This window comes from Gouania willdenowi, chromosome 9 (assembly GCF_900634775.1).
Source record: "Gouania willdenowi chromosome 9, fGouWil2.1, whole genome shotgun sequence".
Taxonomy (NCBI): Eukaryota; Metazoa; Chordata; class Actinopteri; order Blenniiformes; family Gobiesocidae; genus Gouania; species Gouania willdenowi.
In genome coordinates this window covers 24,533,821-24,557,382 of record NC_041052.1, presented here as the reverse complement: position 1 = coordinate 24,557,382, position 23,562 = coordinate 24,533,821, and positions in this window count along the sequence as shown.

Sequence of the window (23,562 nt, the reverse complement as noted above, 5' to 3'; positions counted from 1 at the left end):
AACAAACCCATTCACAGATTTATACACCAGCAGCAGAACTTTAAAGTCTATTCTGAGGCTGACTGGGAGCCAGTGTAAAGACTTTAAAACTGGGACTAATGTGCTCTGACCTCTTTGTTCTGGTTAAGACCCGAGCTGCAGTGTTCTGAACCAGCTGTAGATGTTTGATGAGAAGGTACTTAAGAGGGGGTACACATGATGTGACAAAAATGCAAAGGGGGTACACAGGAAAAAAACATCGGGAACCACTGCACTAAACCACGTTTAGGTAACCAGAACTCTTTGCCAACCACTACTACTGCAGTAATAAATGTAGTGAGAATAATCCAAGCCAGTTTATCAGAAGGGAAATAACCCATGTGTAATTTGACAAGTTGTTTCTACAAGTGATGTACAACAGATTAAATAAAATGACAATATTTTTACAAATGAACCAAGCAGGGCATAGGAATAAGCACCTATGAGTGCAGAGACAACGCTTTGTCATCATGCTTCTCGTTATGACATCTGAAAAGACCCACAGGTGCTGTAGAAAGTGACTGTGTTGTCATATTTCATTTAGGCATCCTTCTGCAAAGCTGTAATGGCCTAATTAGCTTGTTAATTAGGAGATTAGCATTTACTGATAGAGTGGCTTGCTCTGTTGTGATGAGAGTAATGCAGATTAAGTGAGAAGTTATGGGTGCATGGGTTCACAATTTGGCCGTCCACAGCGAGGTCACAAATCATTAAAAGATTAGTGAAGTCAGAGCGTTTGAAGACGACGTTTGTCTCTTCTCTGACGGTTGCTGAAGAATGTAGAAAGCATGGCTGTCCCACGGCGGACCTACTGTAAGTTCTGGTCTGAGCGCCGCCTGTGATCTCCTGTTGCTCGGGGAGATGAGAGGAAATGACCAAGCAGACGGTGCCAGAGACATTACTAACCCAATTATGAACAGTCTCTCATCTGGTTTGGATACTTCATTTTATTTATTTGCTAATATTTGTTGCTGCTCTGCATGCACTTTGTCTTTATTATGATGAGAGAAATACCCTAAGCATTAAGCACTACTGGTTATTCTCCTTTGTTCAGTGATGTGAGAGGTATTCACTTTGATTTAGAGAAACATTATTGTTCAGCAGAGCATAAAGTTCTTCCCTCGATAATTATTTTTATTAGATTTTATCATAGTGTATGCTTTATAGATCAATGAATCCGACATCATTTACTCCAAAACAGAAAGGAAAAAAGGTCAAAATTGCCTCTTGAAAGTTTGTTTTTATTTCCACCATTAACACTCCATTTGGTGAAATTTTCATGCATTGCATTGTGGGATGTGGAGTCCCGTAATCTGATGCACAGAAGTTTTTTTTTTTTACTTCATTCTTGCTGTGATTTCTTGTGTTTCTTCGCCATTCAAGGAGGACTAGGACTGCTTAATTAATCGAAATTCGATTACGATTTTGATTATTATGCCCAACGATTACAAAAATAACATAATCGAGAAAAAACTATTATTAAATTAAATTATTAAATCTTCTTTTTTTCTTTTTCTTTCTACATATGTTGTATTCGCTAAATAAAACAAACCCACTTTTTCGGACATCTACAAATAATAAATCTTGGCACACACATGTTATTAATACTAACTTTGAGTTGTTTAATCCACGCACATGCAAGCTCCTCCCCTCCACCCCGCCCCTTTCACAACAAAAACGCTTGGTAAACAAGTGGCAAGTCAAATTCTCTTTTATGGGAACACTTTGGGTTTGATAATGAAGACCGAGAGCAAAGACACATCACATGCAAGAAGGTTTCTTTTTTTTTGTGCAAAAGTGAACATAGTTGATTTTAGTGTTCAAAGGATTTTATTGATGTTTAAAGAATATATTTTATGTTTTTTTTTTTTTTTTTACAAAAAATAAAAAAAATTTTGGTTGACAAATAATCGCGATTTCAATAATGACTAAAATAATTGTGATTATTTTGTCTATAATCAAGCAGCCCTAAGGAGGACAGTGATTTTCTTGGCAACATTTATATTCTGTTTTTTCCCCAGTATTCCCCGTGATACCAGAATGAAGAAAAACAATTCCATATCCCACAACTTAATGTGTAAAAAAATTCAACAAACGAAGCATTTAAGGTGCGGAGATAAATACAAACTTTCAAGTGGTAATGTCAACCTTTTACATGTTTTTTTTTGTTTTTTTTAATGAGCAAATTATCTTTGATTTATTGATCAATGAGGTGTACATTTAATAAAAACATTACCAGGGTAGCAGCTTTAAGTTTAAGTTTAAAACTTTAGGAAGCCTAGACTTAAAGCTTAAAGTTACCATGGCTACGGTTATGCATGAAAAAAAGCTCTGTGAAATATAATGTCTTTCATTTTTCAATATTTGAGTTCATCATGTTTTTAAATTATTTCATTAAATTGTAAGTTATTACATATAAACATCTGATATCTAATTTTAAAGCAATGCTGATCTTTCTATTATCTATATGATTCTCAAACTGGCTTCCGGGGGGGACAAAATGTAATAAATACATTTAAAAAATAAATAAATATTAGCTATGCTTGTATTGTTTTTACCTTGTCTGCATATGCTGTCAAATATTAACACTAGTGCAATCTTTTTTACGACAGCTATGCATGTTTTATTCTTAAAAAAGTAATAAATAAACAAACAAAAACATTTATTTTGATAAAAGCTATGCTTGCTACAAGTACTGATAATTTTTCCCAACATGTACATACTGGACTTTTTCAAAACTCATTCCCCACTGCTGCTAATCAACCAGTGAAGGACAAACTAAATAATCATAGATTGTGGGTTGAAGCCACACTGTACTATTTTTACCTGCCTTGCAAACCTGTACAAGACAAACAAGTCATTCATTTTCTAAAAAAAGACATTTGGATTGTTATTTCAATTTAATGAAAAACTCTTTCCAGTTCAAGCATGTTAGACGTTGCTATTTATTAAAGAAAAGGTCATCCATGTGTCAGCACCGATGGCAGTAAACATGTTGTAATTGATGTAAGTAATATTCAGTTTCCCTGAAATGTTTAAAAAAGCCTGATCTATTATCACTTATTCTAATTATGCTGCTCGAGCGTTCCCTGAAGGATAGACAATCACACAGAGGCTTGGCACACACGTCTCGTACAGTATACGGAATGAGGTGACGTTACTTTGTTAAGCAGTGCCTCCGTCCACGGTCCTTAGACAGCGTCCGAAAGCTCATCATAAAGGAGATCACTGGCCGCCATAAGATCACTGTAAACCACAGTGAGCAAGAGAGCGTTGATAGGGATTCACCTACAGGTAGAAAACCATGGAGGAAATATTGTTTCTGCTAATGAGTGGTGTTAACTCCCTCTGTGGTCATTAAATCTTTTTAAGTGTTAAAGTGGGAGGTAAACTAATATACTGTTAACAGCCACAAATAGGCAATTACAATGCTAATTGATCCCAGACATATTTGTTAAATGAAAGAAAAAGCTGATTTAGGGTTCGTCTTCTGTGGTTTGGAATTTCATGTAATGGACATATATGTACAAACGATTAGATTAATTTAATGAGACTTAGGCCATGTTAAACGGTCTCAGAGCGCTAACTTATATGTCTCCTTATGTTCCAACTGTAGATACTCTAAACTTCTAATTTGTGATCATTTATCAGCATTATTACTAGGCTTTCGATGGCAAAACAATCTTTTTTCTTTCTGAAGTCGGTACAAGTGTAAGTGATTCTAGCCTAAAGCATCATAAAAGGAAGCTTAGGATTTTCAACGCACCTTTCAATCACACTGCATTTGTCCTCCCATGACTCTTCCATTGTTACTGTCTCCAGTGGATGCACCTATCTCTTTGCTCCAAATTATTACACAGGCCATAAACCCAGAGATGTGAGGGGCTCTTAATGTGGGTACATGCAGTGTTTTCAGTACCCTTTACGATTGGCTACTGAGTAGTCGTGGCTTGGACACGAGCCATATATTCTGGTCAATACCAGAGTCACGAATTGACTCGGGAAGGCATTTTAAAGCCTTACATTTTAATTGACATTGAAGCTGCAGCCCAAATTGATTCTTGGGAGTGGTAAAATGATGGCCCTTCATGGCGGCGCGCACACTGCAACAGATTGGTTATCTTTTAGTAAAGCTTAAAACCTTTAAGAAACAAACAGAAGATACAAACTCCAATGTGTTTTTAATTAACTAAATGCCACAAAATACAATAGTTACAAAGTATGATTTTTAGTTAGTTGATAATAAGTTATGTTATTGGAGGTTTTTTTTTATTTATTTATTTTTTTATTTAAAATTTTTTTGCACTATTCTCTAGGGGTGTGTGTTGCCTGGCATTCTGGCGATCAATTTGCATACATATGTCATGATACGATACGATAAATCCCGAATCCCGATATTAAAGTATTATGGCGATTAATGTGATTTTTTTTTTAATATACAGACTTAAAAAAACAACTAATCTGTAAATATGTACACCTTCATGAGAACACTATGTATGAAATATATTGTATTGGCTATTTTACACTCAAAACATTGGCTTAACATGCCATGTGCCAACAACTTAAAATAAATAAATAACATTACAATCTGTCTTGTGGCTTTTAAACCAACTTTGACTTTAGTGCAAACATGACTTTAGTGCAACTTAACTGAGGTATATGCCTAGAACAACAAATAAATGCAGAAAGTTAGTACTTTCTTTTAGATTTATTAAAAAACACAAGCTGGTCAACATGCCAGGTTTCAGGTACTTCTTTGTGCAGTTACAAATATATATATATATATATATATATATATAATTTTTGAATTTTTTTATTTAAAATAAATCGATATGGATGGTGTTAGAATCAATCCGAGAATCGCTCGACATAATATCGCAATATATCGCTGAATCTATTTTTTTTCAACACCCCTACTATATTCTCTGTAATGCTTTTACAGTAAATGGATCAGGGCCAACACACATTGAAGCTGCTCCAGCGTTCTCTGACTGTATGTTAGGGACATCACTTTATCACAGCCATGCAATGAATTGTTGAGACAAATTCCAAAGAATTAAATAATTAATTAAATTATGCACTCGTGTTTTCTTTTTTTTTAATTTAGCTATGACTTTTTAAATGATGTTTGCCTTCAAAGTCTGAATACCTGAAGAAATACATACATGCTAAAGTTGATAATCAAATCTTTAAATTAAACATACAGTATATGTATATATATATATATTTTTTTTTTTTCAGAATACATGATACGCACAATTTTTCAGCTTTTTCTTTCATTTCAACATCCATTTGCTTGGTAATAGGGAGAAAATCTCTGAAGTGGTCAGAGTGCAGTGTGTCTAAATCACTGCAGCCAGGCTGCCCTCAACTCAGCATGAGTATTGACATTATGCCAGCTATGACACCATAACTCAGCCTACTGCGATGGTCATTTGATAAATGGTATCATAAATTGTTGACAAAACAATTTGTGATGTATTATGTTACCGATAGGTTGTACTGCTTATCAAATCAAGTAATCTGCCAGGGCTCTCCATTCATCAGCATAATGCAAGCAATAGCTGCAGATAGTGATGACTTTGTTGCTTTGTCAACAAACAGTTCAAATGTGGTTGTTGTTTGCAGCGAAAGGACCAGACAACATCAAATATTATTTTTAAAGCTCATTTGAATGAAGGAGGAGAATGCAGGTTTATTGGATTTTTGAAAACTGTAATGTGAATAATAATCCTGTATGTGGAGTGTGTGTGCTGTGCTGTGCATGAATGTTTGTATAATGACTTGGGTGTCAATACTAGCAGTTGCAAATCCATAAACTCAACATAAACCATTTGTAATATTTTTTTTATTTTTTATTTCAAGTTAAATAAAGAAATGTCATTTATTGAAAAATAGAAATACTGATGCATTATAGTTATTAACATATTCATTATATATATGTATATATTCTATAATTCATTGTATCTGAAGGCACCGAATTATGGCTAATGTACAAATGACACTGTAGAAACAATAATTATTAATAATAACTTCTATACAATAACTACTACTACTTTTTTGTTTAAAATTGTATTTTAATTTATCTTATTTGTATCTTTTTCTAATTTAAGTCTGTCCCACGGTTGTATATTTGCACTATTATCCTATGTATTTATTTTTGTTGTTCCTGTTTACTTATGCTATTCTATTCTGTTGCTGCAATGTGTGAATTTCTCCTATAGGGATCAATAAAGGTTTATTCTATTCTATTCTATTCTATTCTCTTTTTGAGTTTCTAGACATCCCAAAACATCGCGATTTCTTTAATCATTTGGTGCAGAGGATTACTTTCGCAGCTGTGCACTTTTTATTTTCATAAGCTGTAAATCTAGCAAATACCAGTATGTAGATCCTCAACTTGTGGCTTGCTGACGTCCAGACGTCCCATTCACTCTGACTGGAAAACTGCTTTTGCGTATTTTAGCAACAACTCTACAGTGTCACACACAGACCTCTCAAAGTGACTGCAGTGTCTTAAGATGGTGTCTAAAAAAAACCTACACGCACTCAGAGAGGAAGTTCCCTGCTTACCTTTTCTACACTGTGAGGCAAAGGCAACACATAATAAAAAATAAAGAGCAATGAATATATTGTAAAGTACAAAAACAATTCTAGTATTTCAGTTTGACACATTGACACACATTTTAGCATTGACAGCAGTTGTTTTTCTCCTCTCAACATTTGTCATCCTCTATTTCCCATAAAAATCGAGACATGGAGAGAAAACAATCGTCTTGTAGCAAACAACTCGACACTGAGTTCATAATGTTGGCTAACTGACAAGCACTTGTGTAAATGTATCCATATTCACCACTAACTGTCTCATTCTTCCTTCTCAAGTGTCCCGTACCAAACTCAAAGACATAAGAAATGAAAGCAGCTGCACTGGCATATTTGTGTAATTAGGGGACGTTTTAATAAATGCTAAAAGTCGTTATTTTTAGCCTCTGTGAAGTCATAAGATTACACTTTTAATTGTCACATCTTCAGGTGACTTTGTACCAACGTGGCATTCATGTGAAGCGTGCAGTACAATATTTATGAAGTGCACCAGCACAAACCTTCAGCTACAGCCAACTTTCAATTGAAATATTTGATCTTAAAAGACAATGCTCAATAGAAGTCCCATGCTCTTGATCAAAAAAAAATGTCGAGTCTTTTCATCGTGATGTTCTTTACTCCAAGTCGCCTGTCCATCCTGTGCCTGACAGTGCCATTTCTGTTTGGCTGGCAGCAGTCGACCCCTGGGCTTCAAAGATACATTGAAGTTCTGCAAATAATCTGTCAAGCATGGAGACCAATGACTACAAGAACATCTGCCCAACACATCTCAACATCCCTATTCATGAATCCACCGTTTGTTGTTGACATGATGGGAAACCGTTTGTAGTCACCGCAGTACTTTAGCACAGTGAAGAACTCCAGCACCATTGTGACTCATTCCTTATCCATTGTTTTTAATATGGTTTGCTGAGGAAAAGGGATAAGATGACCCACTGCTTTGTGACATTTAGTATCCACTATCTCACCGAGAGGAGGCGATGGGATTTATGAAATGGGTCACACTCATGCATATGAGACTTGTTTAAGCTTCCAGTTAAAGCCACATGACCTTAAGAGAAAGGAAACGAATCACTGGAAAATGCTAACGAGGTATACACTTGGTGCACATTAATTCTGAGCATGAATTAGACACATAATCCACTCCTGGAAATATAAAAATGGGACTTCATAGTGATGTAAATATGACATCAAAGGAAGCGGCTATTTAGCAATTAGTATAACCACTAATAGTTATTAAACTTGTGCCATTATGGCTGAAATGGTTGTCATTGCAGCAAGAAATGAATACTATCGCTGATTATCAAGAGATGCAGTTTGTTGATGATTGTGTCAAAGTTCAATAATTACGAATGTTTGCTATGTCATGCTGTCAAGGTAATGGTGAGAATGTGTGACGGGGAGCGGCCATCATTAGGTATCAAAGCCTTTTCAAAAGCAGCACTTAAAGATTTTTCCACTTTCTTGACTTTTACCTCGAGCTGCAGGATAAACTTCTTTTTTCGACTGGTTTAGATCTCAAGGTTAATGCTTCTCAGGAGCTTTTACCTTTGGCCTTCTGGCAAGATCACTGCAATTAAGCTTTATTTAAACAGTCTAAAATGAGCAGGTCAGCTTTCATTACCTGACCCTGCGACCTCAAAAAAGGAAGATAAAGCAAAGGCCAAACGTGTCATGTAACATGGCAGGTATAATGGTGAATTCAGGGAAGGATATACTTTCATGTGCACTCTGCGTGTTGACTGCTTTTATTGTAAAACTGTGAGCATGAAATGCAATATATCTATGTGCTGCCTGTCACACAAATTAGTGAGAAAAACAAGCCTACTCAGTCTTCACTATGCAGTAGTTTTACAAAGATAAACATGAATTAAATGGTTTTTATGCAGGGGAAAAAAACAAAAACAAGAAAATGACACCCTCAGTCTTTTCTATATACCTGTAATAACTAAAGCACTTTAGTCTTTAGTTACGGCTCAACGTCAACATGTGAACTTTGAACTCTAGTAACTGCTCTACCCTTTAATCACCCACCCTGACCCCCTCCCCTCAGATGTATTTCAACTCTGCTGCCTCAATTAAAAACTAAATAAACAGTTGTGGCTGACGGCAGTTAGAGAAGCATTTCAATTGTGCAGTGATGTCATCTCTTGGACACTGGAAACCAAAACAAGCATTCTGAAATGAAAACACACCATTGAATGAGAATTCAATGTTTGGCAGAATCCTGCAAAAAACATCTGATGTGAAAACCTTTAGATAGGGCCTTTAGGTCTGAAGAGGTGAGCTAAAGTGACCGAATTAGAGCATAAATTGAAAGTAAAAGGGTTGTTTATGAAATAAACAGTACATATATATATATATAAAGTCCTTGATATTTTATCAGTTTTTAAATCTTTTGTAAATGGCGAGTTCAAAATTCACATTTTAAAAACGTTTTAAGCATCACATAGCTGATTTTTTTTTAATTCAACTTTGATGCTTTGGTTTCACTGATCCAGTCATTTTGAGAACAAATTTAAGTGAAGACACCTAAACTAAATTGTATTTGACACCTTCGCTATTTTAGCTACACCTTTGACACATGTTATTTGTTACTGTTCTTCCATGTTCTCTTTAGACAAGATGATACTGAAGTTTACTTACTTACTTTATGAATTTATAAAAGGGCTTAACGTGGGACTTTGGTACATCATTTTGTTCTGTACATGAGCACGGAAAATCCTTGAATCCTTGAAAGTGTTTTGAGTAAAGAGATTGAGCTGTAACAGATGGAGGAGGAAACAGAGGAAAACTTCAAGAATATGACAATTTACAAAACAAAGATAAATTAATAGTAACAGTAATCAATTAAAGGTATTCAGTGTTTATGACTATAATTTTCATTTTAGCTGCTAAAGCTCGCAGTCTAGAAAATGAGACTGAAGTCAAGATTAGTCTAATAAAAAAGTCTTTTCAGGAAATGTGTAAATTTTGGAAATAAATGAATATGTGTAACACCTTGTTGGGACTTCTGTTTAAGCAATTTACCTCTTTAGGTTTCCAACAAATTAGTATACTATGCTAATCAAGGTAACGATTAGCAGTAAACTATTGTCTTTAAATTTGGTTTTGCGTAGATACACAATATACTGGGAACAAAGGAAACCTAAAATATGATTTTTTTCATGTAAAACAAATTTCTAATTAAAGATTCAGAAACTGTTTTTTTGGACCTGACCTTGAAGTCTATCTAGCCTGTAAGATTGATAACCAAGGGGAAGAATATTCCTAATAGTATACAGGAGTGCGGTAACGGTTTCCACTAATGAAGGTCTCCCAGGATAGAGCATGGATTCTTCCGTGTGGCGTTTGCATGGTTTACCCAATGTAACATAGGATATATCTGTATGCATTCATTATTTGCTTTTTTTTTTTTAAGTTAAATAACTGACATAAAATTATAGTGTCATTAATGAATTCAGGTTAATGTTCGAAAAAATATGTTTATGGCAACATTGGTGTAAGATCGACTCCAGCTGCAATTACCCACGCTTGCCTGGTATTTATTAACGCTGGGGAAATAGAGTCGATTATAATTCATTGTATCTGAAGCCTGGTATGGAGCTGAAGATAGGCAAATGTCATTTTATTGACTGGGAACCATTTTTTTTTTTTTGCCATTTTCTTGGGCTGTGACACGTCTTTCATTTGGGGTTAAGCACGAGATTTAACTAGTAGCGGTACCCAATACTAATTAACTCCAGTATATCGGGAGACCATTATTCACATTAAAGTAACCTTTAATAGCTGAGCCTTTAACTTCACTGCAGGTAATGACTTTAAAGAGAGCTTATTAAAAGAGAAATGGTAATGAGCTTTAATAAAGCAGAACAACTTTGAAATGAGGAGTGCTTTTCAATAGAAAGGGATGGAAGGATCGGACCTGTGATTCCATTAACGAGACTAATGATTCTTTATCAGGCCTCTTATGTGTACATGGAGTTAACATTAACAGTGATTGAGGATGGGTTTCAATGAAAAGATGGGCCCTTTCATTACCCTTTAAAAGATCAGATAGGAGAAAAGGAACTTTGGTCATTTAAATAATTGAGAATTGATAACACTAGTCCTACGACCTCCAACTCAGCCAACACAGCCAAATCTCCTTCAACACTTATGGACTGTAACAATACAGTACATCTGTAATTACAGAATGAATACCTCTCATTATGTGTGAAAATGAACCGAATGGAAAAGGTAGATAAAGTGATACAAGTGTCAGAATTTGACACAGAACAATGGGTTTTTGTTCCCATTTCCCATTCTCTGCATGCAGCTGTACGTGTGAGTTACATGAAATAACAGTTACAAATGTATATGATGTGCAGTTTTGACCAGAGCAGTCCTTTGGGTCTTTAGGGAAAAGCCAAAAGCCAAGCAGGTAGAGAAGACAAAGAGTTGGAGAAATGCAGGGACAGAGGGAATGGAAATAATTAAATCAATCTTTGGCGAGCAGCTGGAGCAGGACTCCAGCTGACAGCAGCACCTGGGTGTGCAGCACAGTCTGCCTGCGGGCTTCACCGTTTCCCCCCTCCATCCTCCTCACCCCCACCATCCTCTTCCCCTATCGGCCCCCGGCCCCTGCTGGAGCTCTGGCTGGTACCCCCACCCTCGTCTTCATGTTTCCAGACAGAGGCAGCGCTGTCACACCGACGCCCGCAGACTAATTAAAGGGACGATTTGTGAAATGCCATTTTTTAATTCTATTAATCAGGCACACAAAGCCATAAAACCCATCATCTAAAAATATAGCAGTGTATCTCATAAACGGGGATGCAGATGACAATTCTAAACCAGGCGCCAAACAAGGTTAGCCAGCCTTTCAATATGTTTAATTTCTGTCAATCTATTTGTGTCAGCGTCACAGCTACAGTATTAAGACAAAAAAAAACAACAAAAAAAAAACTGTAAGTGACAACAAACAGGCTTTGTGTTCCAACATCAATTGTTATCTTCAAACGGAAGCCAAACATACATGTTTAAATAAATGACGATGCTGTTCTCAAACAAATGCTTTCCTTCTTCCTTGTTCCTCCTCATCGCAACGTGTTTTAATTAGCGGTGAAAAATGAGTTCATTTGGAAGATAAATAATGTGAGTTCTGCATGTTTGTGGTTGGCAGGGCTAAAGAGGGGAGGCTTTTCTGCCTTCGAAACACAACAAGGAAGCATCAATGGGTTTATAATTTTGGCTAAGACTGGCAAAAAAAAAAAAAAAAAAAAGATATATATATATTGTTTTTTCATGACGTGAATAATAATTATGTCAAATTATTTAACAATTCTAAGGCTTCAGTTTTGATGAGGCAGTTTCCAGATCATGTAGATGTCACGTTTTGGTTCAATGTTTTTGACTGGAAGCAGCTTCAAAAGTAAAGAGATCAAACGCACACTGGAAAAGTTTAACAGGCCATTTTACCTCAAAAGCACAGATAACTCTGAAACAGCTCAGCACGGCGAAGCCTTAAATTGTCTCTGCTCCAGCTCTCCGTCAATGAAGTCTTTCAAGTTTCCCACCTTGCAGAACCCCTTCGGCTCTTTACGCTGTTGTTTTTCATCTCATCGTCACACAGCTCAAAATGTTCGGCTTGAAAGTTTTCATCCTTCTCACACCTAAAAAACAACTTCACTCGCGCAACAGAAATGGCGCCAGATCGTCAATAAATATTTATTCAGCAGTTTGTGGTGAGCAATGGGTGTGAACACAGGTGTAATTTGGTTTCAGTCTATCAAGATTAATTTTGTCAGGAACATGATGAATGCAACGCGGGGCGATGCTCCGATGCATCAGTGTCATTTCAGATGAGATTTTTCACATGAGTTGAGAGTTTCTAAGATTAAGTGCAGTATTAGTCAATGTTTTTGGGATAAGCTTCACACTAATTTAGTGAAGAGCAACAACCTGCAGAGGAGGCTCCATTAGCGATGACAATGAACTACAGCTCCAGAGGGAGAAATCTGATTAACGCCGCTTGCTGGAATTGTGAAGCCGATTCGAAAGGGTTTGGGTGATAATTTGCTTTTTTTCTGGAATTCGAGCTCATAAAGAGCTCTTGTCCATGTCAAAGTCTCGTTTTACTGCGATGTTGTCGTGTTTTACTGAACCCCAGTAGACAGTAAATTTATGAGAAATGTCAAGGGAATAATGTGCAACGGAATTACTCAAAAACTGTGTTAGAAAGAAGCGATTGTCTGGGAATGAGTAAATATGCTTGGTCTCATTTGTGTAACAGTGTAAAGTGCCAGATTTCAAACAAACGCAAGAGCTTGCCTGAGGCAAAAGAAAATGTAAAGTGGGTTAAAGCATGCTGGTAATATCAGTGTGTGTCCCTGAAATATCTATCCTCATCAGTATAGTGAATACTTAGAGCTCAGGCAAAACGTTTCTCTCTCCGTGTGTTTTAAATTTAGTCCCTGTGTGTGAAATACATTGAACTACCAGATAACTCGGAGTTATCCCCATTTCTTTCTCAGGAAGTTTCTGTATTGAGATCAGATGCTCTGAATATATAACACTGACAAGCTGCTGTCAGCATTGATTTCCATTTCTCACAGAAATATGGTGTTGAAATCCTCTCCAGGCAGATAAGTATCTTTACACATGACTGCCATATTTGATTGCCTTCTGTAAAAGGGGCTGTATTGGAGTCACTCTCGACGCCCGCCACACTATATTGTATTCTTCTTCTGTTATGCCAGACTGTGCCCCCTCGCAGAGCCCTCATCTAAATAAGAATATTTCTTCCATGCTTGGCTGTTCGGAGAGGGATTGCTGAGCAGCGGGGCTGAGATGTCGGGGCTGTTTGGAGGGTGAGCGTGGGGGGGCAGGGGGGTGAAGGGATTCAGCTCTCTGCTCGCTGTAATGGAACATGTGACCTTACCATGCTGGAGATGTCGGCTTGAATTGCTATAAGAAGTGTTTTTTTATGTACTGTGCACTTACGATGTCTGTTTTACTCTCTGATATGGGAAATGGCTCTGCATAAGAACCATGAGAACACGAATGAACCTTTTATGGAAACCAGTTTTTGCACTTGAAGTCATGTAAAAAGGTTTTTTTTTTTATTCTTCTATTTTATCCAAGCAGATTTATTCATACATCAGTAAGAACCTTTGAGAAGGAAGACATCACATAAGATATTAAGAAACTAAAGACGTTTCTTTTTGTATATATACAGATGTTAACTGATGGATTTTAAAAGAATCAATGTCTAATCATTGCAACAATATTAATAATACACACACATTAGCAGAGGCAGAACTACATTTCTATATCAGGGGGCTACCACAGGGTGCACCAAGACTGCATCAAGGACTCAATATGCTGTCTTTTTAAGACCAAACACAAAAATTCATGGTTTATCCAGAACAATCCTTCAGTTTTAGTCTTTTTTTAAATTGTTACCTAATAATCAAGGACTTTTATACACGTAAAGTTATTTGCCTTTTTTTCTTTTTTATTACACACAAGTCTTTAAAAGATTGGTCTTCTTAATCTACTTAAAACAGGCACTTGACATTATACGTATATACATTACTCATTAACTATAGTCAGTGGTAAATGCAGTGATCATTCAATCATTTGAGGTTTTAAATCAGGTGTTGTAGTTTACCAACCCCATCCCACTTATTCCTCTAAAGCTCCAGCCTGTAGGCTATAGTGGTAATATTGACATTAATATGTCAAAAATGTAATTGACATGAAAAATATGTCAAAATATATTCTTATTAATAAATATTATATATTATATGGAATTTTATTTTTATATCAAATGTTTGACATGAATTATTTTAAAACTGTAATACAAAACCACATGATAACATTTCATAAATCAACCTACACTGTTTAATAACTGTAGGCTTGTCACATTCTCAATCAAGGAAGTGATCACAGCATCAAGTATTATTTGCACAGTTGAAGTCATTTATTTACACTATAAAATACATTCACAACCAAAAGAAAAAAAAGGCTTAATAACACAAAGAAACAATAAAAACAATGACTGATTGTAGCTTTGTGTGAGATCGGGACTTGACCCAGGTCATTGTTGTAAGTCTTTAACAATTATACTGTGTTATGTAGAAAAGAAGCACTCATATATATTTGGTTGAAGCTGACAGCTTGTAGGTGAAATGTTTTGCTGTGAGCTGCTTTCTCTAAAAATCAGACTGAAAATCGTTATAAGCAGCACTTTAATCTGAACCGTTAGCCTCCATACTATAGATATTTACAGAGAAGGATACATTATTAGAACAGAGATACCACATGCAGAGGGAGGAAAACACTGCTGCTGTTGGTTAAATTGGTTACTTACTTCATTTCGCAGAAGTGGAAATATATTTGATATTTCTAGCATATTACAATATGCGAACAGTGATGAGTGTAGTGTTCTCTGATGAGGAACAAGAAGTTTGATGGTTGCTGCTCCACACAGTGCAATAATAAATTTGGGGCTATGAGGATCTGACATTGTCTGCGCTCGGTATAATTAAGCGGTGCATTAGAAAAGGAGCTGGAATAAAACATGAGTATGTAAATGCAGCCTGGAGCTGATGTTCTAGTGATTATTACAATGCAGATAAAGCATTCCTCACCACTGCCTTTGTCTACTGAAGCCTCCGAAAACATCTGGGGCTTTTAATTGAAAAATGGTGTGGTGTTTTCTCTGTGCTGCTTTATACTAAGTGGAGTCAAGAATTAAGACAAACATTTAACTGATAAGTATTGCATTGCTTCATTATTTGGTTTTTTGACAGGAAAACAAAGATTTATCAATTATTTACAGGTCACAGAGCAGAATTAATTCATTCTTGTTTTCATTGCATTATTAACCCAGAAAGCTACCTGACAGCATCTCTGGTGTTCTTTCATTTCAATTCGATCACTTTCTACTTTGAGTATGATTTTTTATTTTTTTATTTTTTTTTACTTGCCTGGCATGTGTTCCATACTTATATGGAAAGCAAATTATTGTTTGTGTTAATAATGTGAATACATATTAGACTATTAAAAAAAATCTTTATTCTCAGCTTCCAGTGCTGCAGCGAATAAATTAAGTAAACAAATTGCTGCCTTTTTACTTATTTTCTTATTTTTTGTGATCAAATATTTTTATTAAATATAATTTTATATATATATATATATAAGAAAATAAACTTTACAATACAGACAAACAACAAACTTCCCTATAAAGGAGAGCCACGCCCATATCCAGAGTGTCCAGATGATGTCTCCACAGTCCTGGAAAGTCTGAGAGGGACTGTCAACTAGTCCAAACATGAGAAAAAAAAGCAAACAAGGTTCCATTTAGTTCCTCCTCTCAGAACATGAACATGCACATTAGAACCCCATCCCCTCCTTTGGCAATCCCCTGACCCTTAAACAATGAAATAAATTAAAACAAAAAAAAAAACAGGCAATGAAGTTACAATAAGTATCTGTTTTTTTCCAACTTGTCAATGGCCTGTGACCATGAGCTCAGTGTTCTTGGACCAGCACCGTGCAATCTCGCTACTAAAAGTTCCATATACTGTATAAAATTTCCAAGGCTTACAATGAAACGCAGGCTTTTTTGTGTGTTTTTTTCTTTTTTTTGGCTGCTGTCGGGCCTACCAAACACACATTTTGCTATAGCTGACAGCTTTAACAAGGAATCATCATTAAGCTGTGTATTCACATCGAATAACATGTTGTAACCGGAGGGTTGCTGGTTTGAATCTGCTGCGGTCCCATTAGCAAGGCCCTAAATTCCAACTGTGCTGTGATTCTCAAACTGTGGGGCGTGTGACATCATGACCTCATATTTATTGTTACTGTTCTAAAATATGTGATTGCACATTTTGTTATTTTAGAAGATATATTTTTTAATCATTTTGTGGAAACTTCATTGGAGGAGCTGAAAATGTATCATTCTTCACAGAAAAAACTTGAAAACCAATGGTTTAGCGTACATGATCCCATATTCAATCATAGTTTATAAACATCTTATTTTTGATGCTCTGTGAACATTTCTTCCAATGAGCTCTGCCAATATGGCACCAGCCTGAATGATGGGCATGTGGTGATGTCCCTAATGATCAGACCATAATGATTCGCTGACGGGGGGAGAGCAATAGATTGTCATTGGGGGTTGAGTTAAAGAGGGGTCCTAATGATGTGCCTGAAAACACAGCCAGAGCGCCTCCGACATCACTCCATCTCTTCAGTTTAGTACGCATCAGGTTCCTCTCCAATGGAGGGAGCCCGTGTTGTGTCTCAATGCCATCTCACGACGCACTGTAAACATCTGTCACCTCCATATATTTCATGCTATTACCTTTTAGGCCTTGGGCTGCGTGCTGTAAGCCTCGGGGTGCTCGATTTCCACCAGCGTGAGCTTTCAGTGAAGGAGAGATCAAGTCATAATCATGGTGCAGCATTGTGGTGTTTTAGCAGCAGGCGTCCTATATACCAACATCCCAAGTGGTTTCACTACTGTAGCACTCAGCAAAATAAAGAATACATCATGACCTCTATTTTTATCAGACGCTTTGTTAGCCCTGTCTCGCTCTCTGTTTTTACTGTAGTTTTTAATCTGCCAGGAGAACAAATCTTACAGGTTCCAGTTTGTGCTTTCAGAAAATTCATAAGAATAAATACAATTTTACCTGAAACTTCTATGATCAAGCAGCTTTTTGTGAATGGCAATACAGTGACTGAAGGAGCACCATATTCTACTTATGTATTTAAACTTCATTTATGAAGTCCAAATGGCAAAAAATCACACACAAGATTTAATACACACTGCTGTTAGACCAAGTCTGTTAATGGTAAGGTAGGCGATTTTCAAAAGCTAGCAGGATTTTGAATGTAGCCTCCCTGATGACTCCGCCTGTGCACCGTCTGTCATGCCCTCTACCTCTGGCATCTCCTGAACTGGTCCGTTGGCACCATCTGGTGGTCTCCATGCCTCACTATCCAGACTACTCAACTCTAATCATCAGGATTGCTTCCAGCTGCGGCGGGGAGTGGTCACACCACTACTTAAGACACCGGCAGACCACAAACCGACGCCAAACTGTAAGCATTGCAGACTCTGACCCTCTCAGCCGATGGGAGCTCTCCTGCTTCCTTCCCTCCTGGAACCATCATCACCGCTGGAATCCCTCAGCTCACTCCACCTTTCAGCTGGTTCTTCCCCACTCCTGTGCCAGGCTCCTTCGTTGCGGTCGCGTTGGCTGCAGCTCGAGCGTCTCTGTGTTCCTGCCCATTTGGGGTTCAGAGGTTTCCTTTGTTAGGTTAGTCATTCTGAGTTTATGCCTTTAGACCTAGGGTTCTGTTTTTTCATCAGTAGTTTCCTGATCGTTTTTAGTTAATCTTAGTATTAGGTCTCCCTCAGTTAGCTCAGCACTTAATTTCTCCACCACCCCACTTAGGGCGCTGGTAGGTTTTCTGTTGTATTCAGTTTTTGTGAAATAAATCAGTTAATTGTATCTGTGCCTCCTGTTGTGCTGTCTGCGCTTGAGCCTCAGTTCCGTCTCGTGACAGTACAGTTTGGCCATAATGAGCTCAGCAGACCGCACTACAGATGAGGCCTCAGCCGCTCATCATGCTGTAGTTAGTCATGACGCAATTCTAGGCCGGCATGATGAGCTACTCAAGACTCTCGTGTCTAGCGTTAAAGCTCTAATCAGCCAAATGTCTCACCTTACTGGTCAGCAGTCCGTGTTAGCCTCTTCACTAGCTGCGTCAGGTTGCCAGCCTACCCCCATTAATGCCCCCGAGACGACGGTTGTAGGCTCTCCCTCTGCCCTGGCCACAGTAGGCCGTGAACCCACGGTTCCGGTTCCTGAGCGCTATGCTGGAGATCTCGGCTCTTGCCAGGCCTTCTTGACTCAGGTTTCACTCGTCTTTGAGTTACAACCGACCTCCTACGCGTCCGATAGGGCTAAAATCGCATATCTAATTGGCCTTCTACGGGGGCCTGCACGGGACTGGGGAACAGCTGTGTGGGAGAAACAGGGGGAGATCTGCACCTCCTACTCCCGCTTCTCTGCAGACATGAGGCGCGTCTTCGATCACCCAGTTCGGGGGCGAGACGCTGGAGATCGCCTCATGGCCCTGAGGCAGGGGGCCCGCAGTGTTGCAGAGTACTCCGTGGAATTCCAGGCCCTTGCAGCTACCAGTGGGTTCAACGATCCGGCCCTCCAGAGGTCATTCTATAGGGGACTGTCCGAGGCTCTGAAGGATGAACTCGCCACCAAGGAGGAGGTGGGCAGCCTGGAGGCCCTAATCTCCCTCGCCATCCGGCTTGACAATCGCTTGAGGGAGAGGCGCAGAGAGCGCGCACACTGGAGGGACTCAGCACCCTCCCGCCGACTGAGTCCCACTCTCCAGCCTGCTACGCCCACACCGTTCCCTGAGGCTGCCTCCGAGGCCATGGAGGCACTTCATTGCTTCCTGCCCCAAGAGACCAGCAAAAAAGAGGGCTCACTCGTGACAGGGAGTCTACGAGTGAGCCGGACTGCTTCCACCTCCCCTCATCTGTTACAGCTACCCGCTACACTCAGCTATCAGAACCACTCACTTTCTGTGACCGTGCTGGTGGATTCTGGGGCCGAGGAGAACTTCCTTGACTCGGACCTCGCCAGGCAGCTCTACATCCCGTCGGTGCCACTGGATTCTCCCGTGGAGGCCCGTGCTCTCAACGGCCTCCCCCTGGCCACGATCCACCGGAGAACAGTTCCTGTCACCCTCCGGTTAGCAGGTAACCATCATGAAACACTAACCTTTCACTTGTTGGAACATTCTCGCCCACAGTTGGTGCTGGGGCACCCCTGGCTGATTAAACATAACCCCTCCATTGACTGGTGCGGCAGCCAGGTTAAGTCCTGGAGTACTGGGTGTCATGCTAACTGTCTCCGTTCAGCCCCATCCCCTGCTCCAGTAAATCCCAAGCCAGATCCTCGGCCTCCGGACCTGTCCGGCGTTCCTGAGGTTTACCATGACCTAGGTCCAGTCTTCAGTAAAGAGGATGCCCTATCCTTGCCTCCTCACCGGCCCTACGACTGTGCCATCGAGCTCCTGCCTGGAGCCACTTTGCCCTCTGGCCGTCTGTACAACCTCTCTAAACCCGAGCAGGCCGCCATGGAAACTTACATAAGGGACTCCCTGGCAGCAGGTATCATTCGGCCCTCCACTTCTCCGGTAGGTGCGGGATTCTTTTTCGTAAATAAGAAGGACGGGTCCCTGCGACCCTGTATTGACTTTCGGGGCCTAAATAATATAACCGTGAAGAACAAGTACCCTCTACCTCTGATAAACTCGGCCTTCACCCTCCTCCATGGGGCCAAAGTGTTCTCCAAACTAGACCTGAGAAATGCTTATCATTTAGTGAGAATAAGAGAGGGAGATGAGTGGAAGACGGGTTTTAATACCCCCCTGGGACACTTTGAGTACTTAGTAATGCCCTTTGGCCTCACGAATGCCCCCGCCGTCTTCCAGAACCTGGTTAACGATGTGCTCCGGGATATGATCAACCACTTTGTGTTTGTTTACATAGACGATATCCTGATTTATTCCAGAGACCAAGAGGAACACGTCCGCCATGTCCGCCTGGTTTTGGAGCGCCTGTGGAAGAACCGCCTTTTTGCTAAAGCGGAGAAGTGTGAGTTTCACATTACTACAGTATCATTTTTGGGTTTTGTCATCTCCCCAGGACGTGTTATGATGGACCCGGCCAAGCTATCGGCTGTCTCCGAGTGGCCCCAGCCAGAGACCCGGAAACAGTTACAGCGTTTTTTGGGCTTCGCTAACTTTTACCGCCGCTTCATCCGTGACTATAGTAGGGTGGCAGCCCCTCTCACAGCCCTGACCTCCACCTCAATTCCCTTCCAGTGGACCCCCAAGGCCGAGCAAGCATTTCAGTCCCTCAAGGTACGCTTTACCTCTGCGCCTATCCTTGTTCAGCCAGATCCCCACCTTCAGTTTGTGGTCGAGGTGGATGCCTCCGACTCCGGGGTTGGGGCCGTACTCTCCCAGAGGACCCCATCTGACCAAAAGCTGCATCCCTGTGCCTTCTTCTCTCGCCGCCTGACCCCAGCAGAACGGAACTACGATGTGGGGAACCGGGAGCTGTTGGCGGTCAAGCTCGCTCTAGAGGAGTGGCGGCACTGGCTGGAGGGGGCAGAGCACCCATTCATTGTCTGGACAGACCATAAGAACTTGGAGTACATTCGTTCAGCCAGGAGATTGAACTCTCGGCAGGCCCGCTGGGCGCTGTTTTTTGGTCGCTTCCAGTTTTCCCTCACGTATCGCCCGGGGTCCCGTAACATCAAGCCGGATGCCCTGTCTCGTCAGTTCTCCTGCGACGAACCCTCTGGTGACCCTGAATCTATCCTTCCCCCTGCTCGTCTTGTCGCCTCTCTAACCTGGCAAGTGGAGGATCAGGTCCGTCAAGCACAGTCCCAACAGCCAATCCCAGGTAACTGCCCGCCTAATGTTCTCTATGTTCCTGAGTCTGTGCGTACCCAGGTGCTCCAGTGGGCTCATACCTCTCGCTTCGCCTGCCATCCTGGGGGCTTCCGGACCACAGCCATCCTTCGGCAGAGGTTTTGGTGGCCCTCTCTCGAAAGGGACACTCGGGACTTTGTCGCCGCTTGCCCCACCTGCTCCCGGGGCAAGACCCCTTACAGACCCAGCTCGGGTCTCCTTCAACCACTCCCGGTGCCCACTCGGCCTTGGTCACACATCGCTGTGGATTTCGTCACGGGGCTACCCCCCTCTGGAGGTAACACGGTCATCCTCACCATTGTTGATCGTTTTTCCAAAGCAGCACACTTCGTCGCCCTTCCCAAACTCCCCTCAGCCAGGGAGACGGCATCCCTCCTAGTTGACCACGTCTTCCGGTTGCATGGGATACCAGCAGACATTGTCTCGGACCGGGGTCCACAGTTCATCTCCGGAGTCTGGAAGGCCTTCTGCGCTGCCCTAGGGGCCACCCCCAGTCTCACCTCTGGCTTTCACCCCCAGTCTAATGGCCAAGCGGAGCGGGCCAATCAGTCTCTGGAGACGTACCTCCGGTGTCTGGTCTCCTCCAACCCCACTGCCTGGGTTGAGCATCTGGCCTGGGTGGAGTATGCACACAATTCACAGATAAACTCTTCTCTGGGGATGTCTCCTTTTCAGTGCTCCCTCGGCTATCAACCTCCGTTGTTCCCCTCCCAGGAACAGGAACTCTCCGTTCCCTCTGTACAGACCTTCGTCAGCCAGATCAAAAGGGTCTGGGACAGGGCCAGGGCCAGACTTATTCAATCAACTGAGAGGATGGAGCGGCAGGCCAACCGCCGTCGCTGCCCGGCACCAACCTACTCTGTGGGCCAACGAGTCTGGTTGAGGGCCAAGGACCTCCCTCTGAAGGTCGAATCCAGAAAGCTGGCACCCCGGTTCATCGGTCCCTTCCCCGTGGAGAAGATCATCAGTCCGACAGCGGTACGTCTCACCCTTCCCAGAACTTTGAAAATTCACCCCACGTTCCATGTCTCGCAGGTCAGGCCCGCCAGGGACTCCCCCCTGGCTCCTCCTGTCCCCCCCCCCCCTCCTCCCAGGATGGTGGATGACTCGCCCGCCTACTCGGTTCGGCGCTTGCTGGATGTCCGCCGCAGGGGTCGCGGCCTCCAGTTTCTCGTGGACTGGGAGGGTTACGGGCCTGAGGAGAGGAGCTGGGTTCCCCGCAGTCAGATCCTTTGCCCTGACCTAATCAGGGATCTCAAGCGGCGGCGTCCTGAACGTTTTGGTCGTGCGCCTGGAGGCGCACGTAGGAGGGGGGGGTACTGTCATGCCCTCTACCTCTGGCATCTCCTGAACTGGTCCGTTGGCACCATCTGGTGGTCTCCATGCCTCACTATCCAGACTACTCAACTCTAATCATCAGGATTGCTTCCAGCTGCGGCGGGGAGTGGTCACACCACTACTTAAGACACCGGCAGACCACAAACCGACGCCAAACTGTAAGCATTGCAGACTCTGACCCTCTCAGCCGATGGGAGCTCTCCTGCTTCCTTCCCTCCTGGAACCATCATCACCGCTGGAATCCCTCAGCTCACTCCACCTTTCAGCTGGTTCTTCCCCACTCCTGTGCCAGGCTCCTTCGTTGCGGTCGCGTTGGCTGCAGCTCGAGCGTCTCTGTGTTCCTGCCCATTTGGGGTTCAGAGGTTTCCTTTGTTAGGTTAGTCATTCTGAGTTTATGCCTTTAGACCTAGGGTTCTGTTTTTTCATCAGTAGTTTCCTGATCGTTTTTAGTTAATCTTAGTATTAGGTCTCCCTCAGTTAGCTCAGCACTTAATTTCTCCACCACCCCACTTAGGGCGCTGGTAGGTTTTCTGTTGTATTCAGTTTTTGTGAAATAAATCAGTTAATTGTATCTGTGCCTCCTGTTGTGCTGTCTGCGCTTGAGCCTCAGTTCCGTCTCGTGACACCGTCTTACTCACATGCATGTGCACAGCTGCTGCAGAAGAGAAGCTAAGCTCATATTGTGTAGAAACTTTGTTGTTTCATGTCTCATTCAGGAGTAAGTAAACAATAAACGTCATCATTTATATATGTTTTTTCCATTCGTCGAAGTTATTACAGATTTACAGCTGCTACAGTTGACAGATTTTAAGACATAAAGACATAAGGACAATTACATCCAAAAACTTAAATCTGGAGAAAATCGCCTACCCTAGCTTTAAGATGTACACTAATCGTATTTTAATAGAAAGTGTCTTTTTGTACTGTTGCTGTACAGACAACCCCGGTAAGGTTAGGATAAGGGTTAGATTTTTGGTTAGGTTTAGTCTTAGTCACGTGACCTAAACTGGCAAATGAGGGGCGTTGCATACGTATAGAATGTCGGTATATAGATACGGCAACCGTACAGAT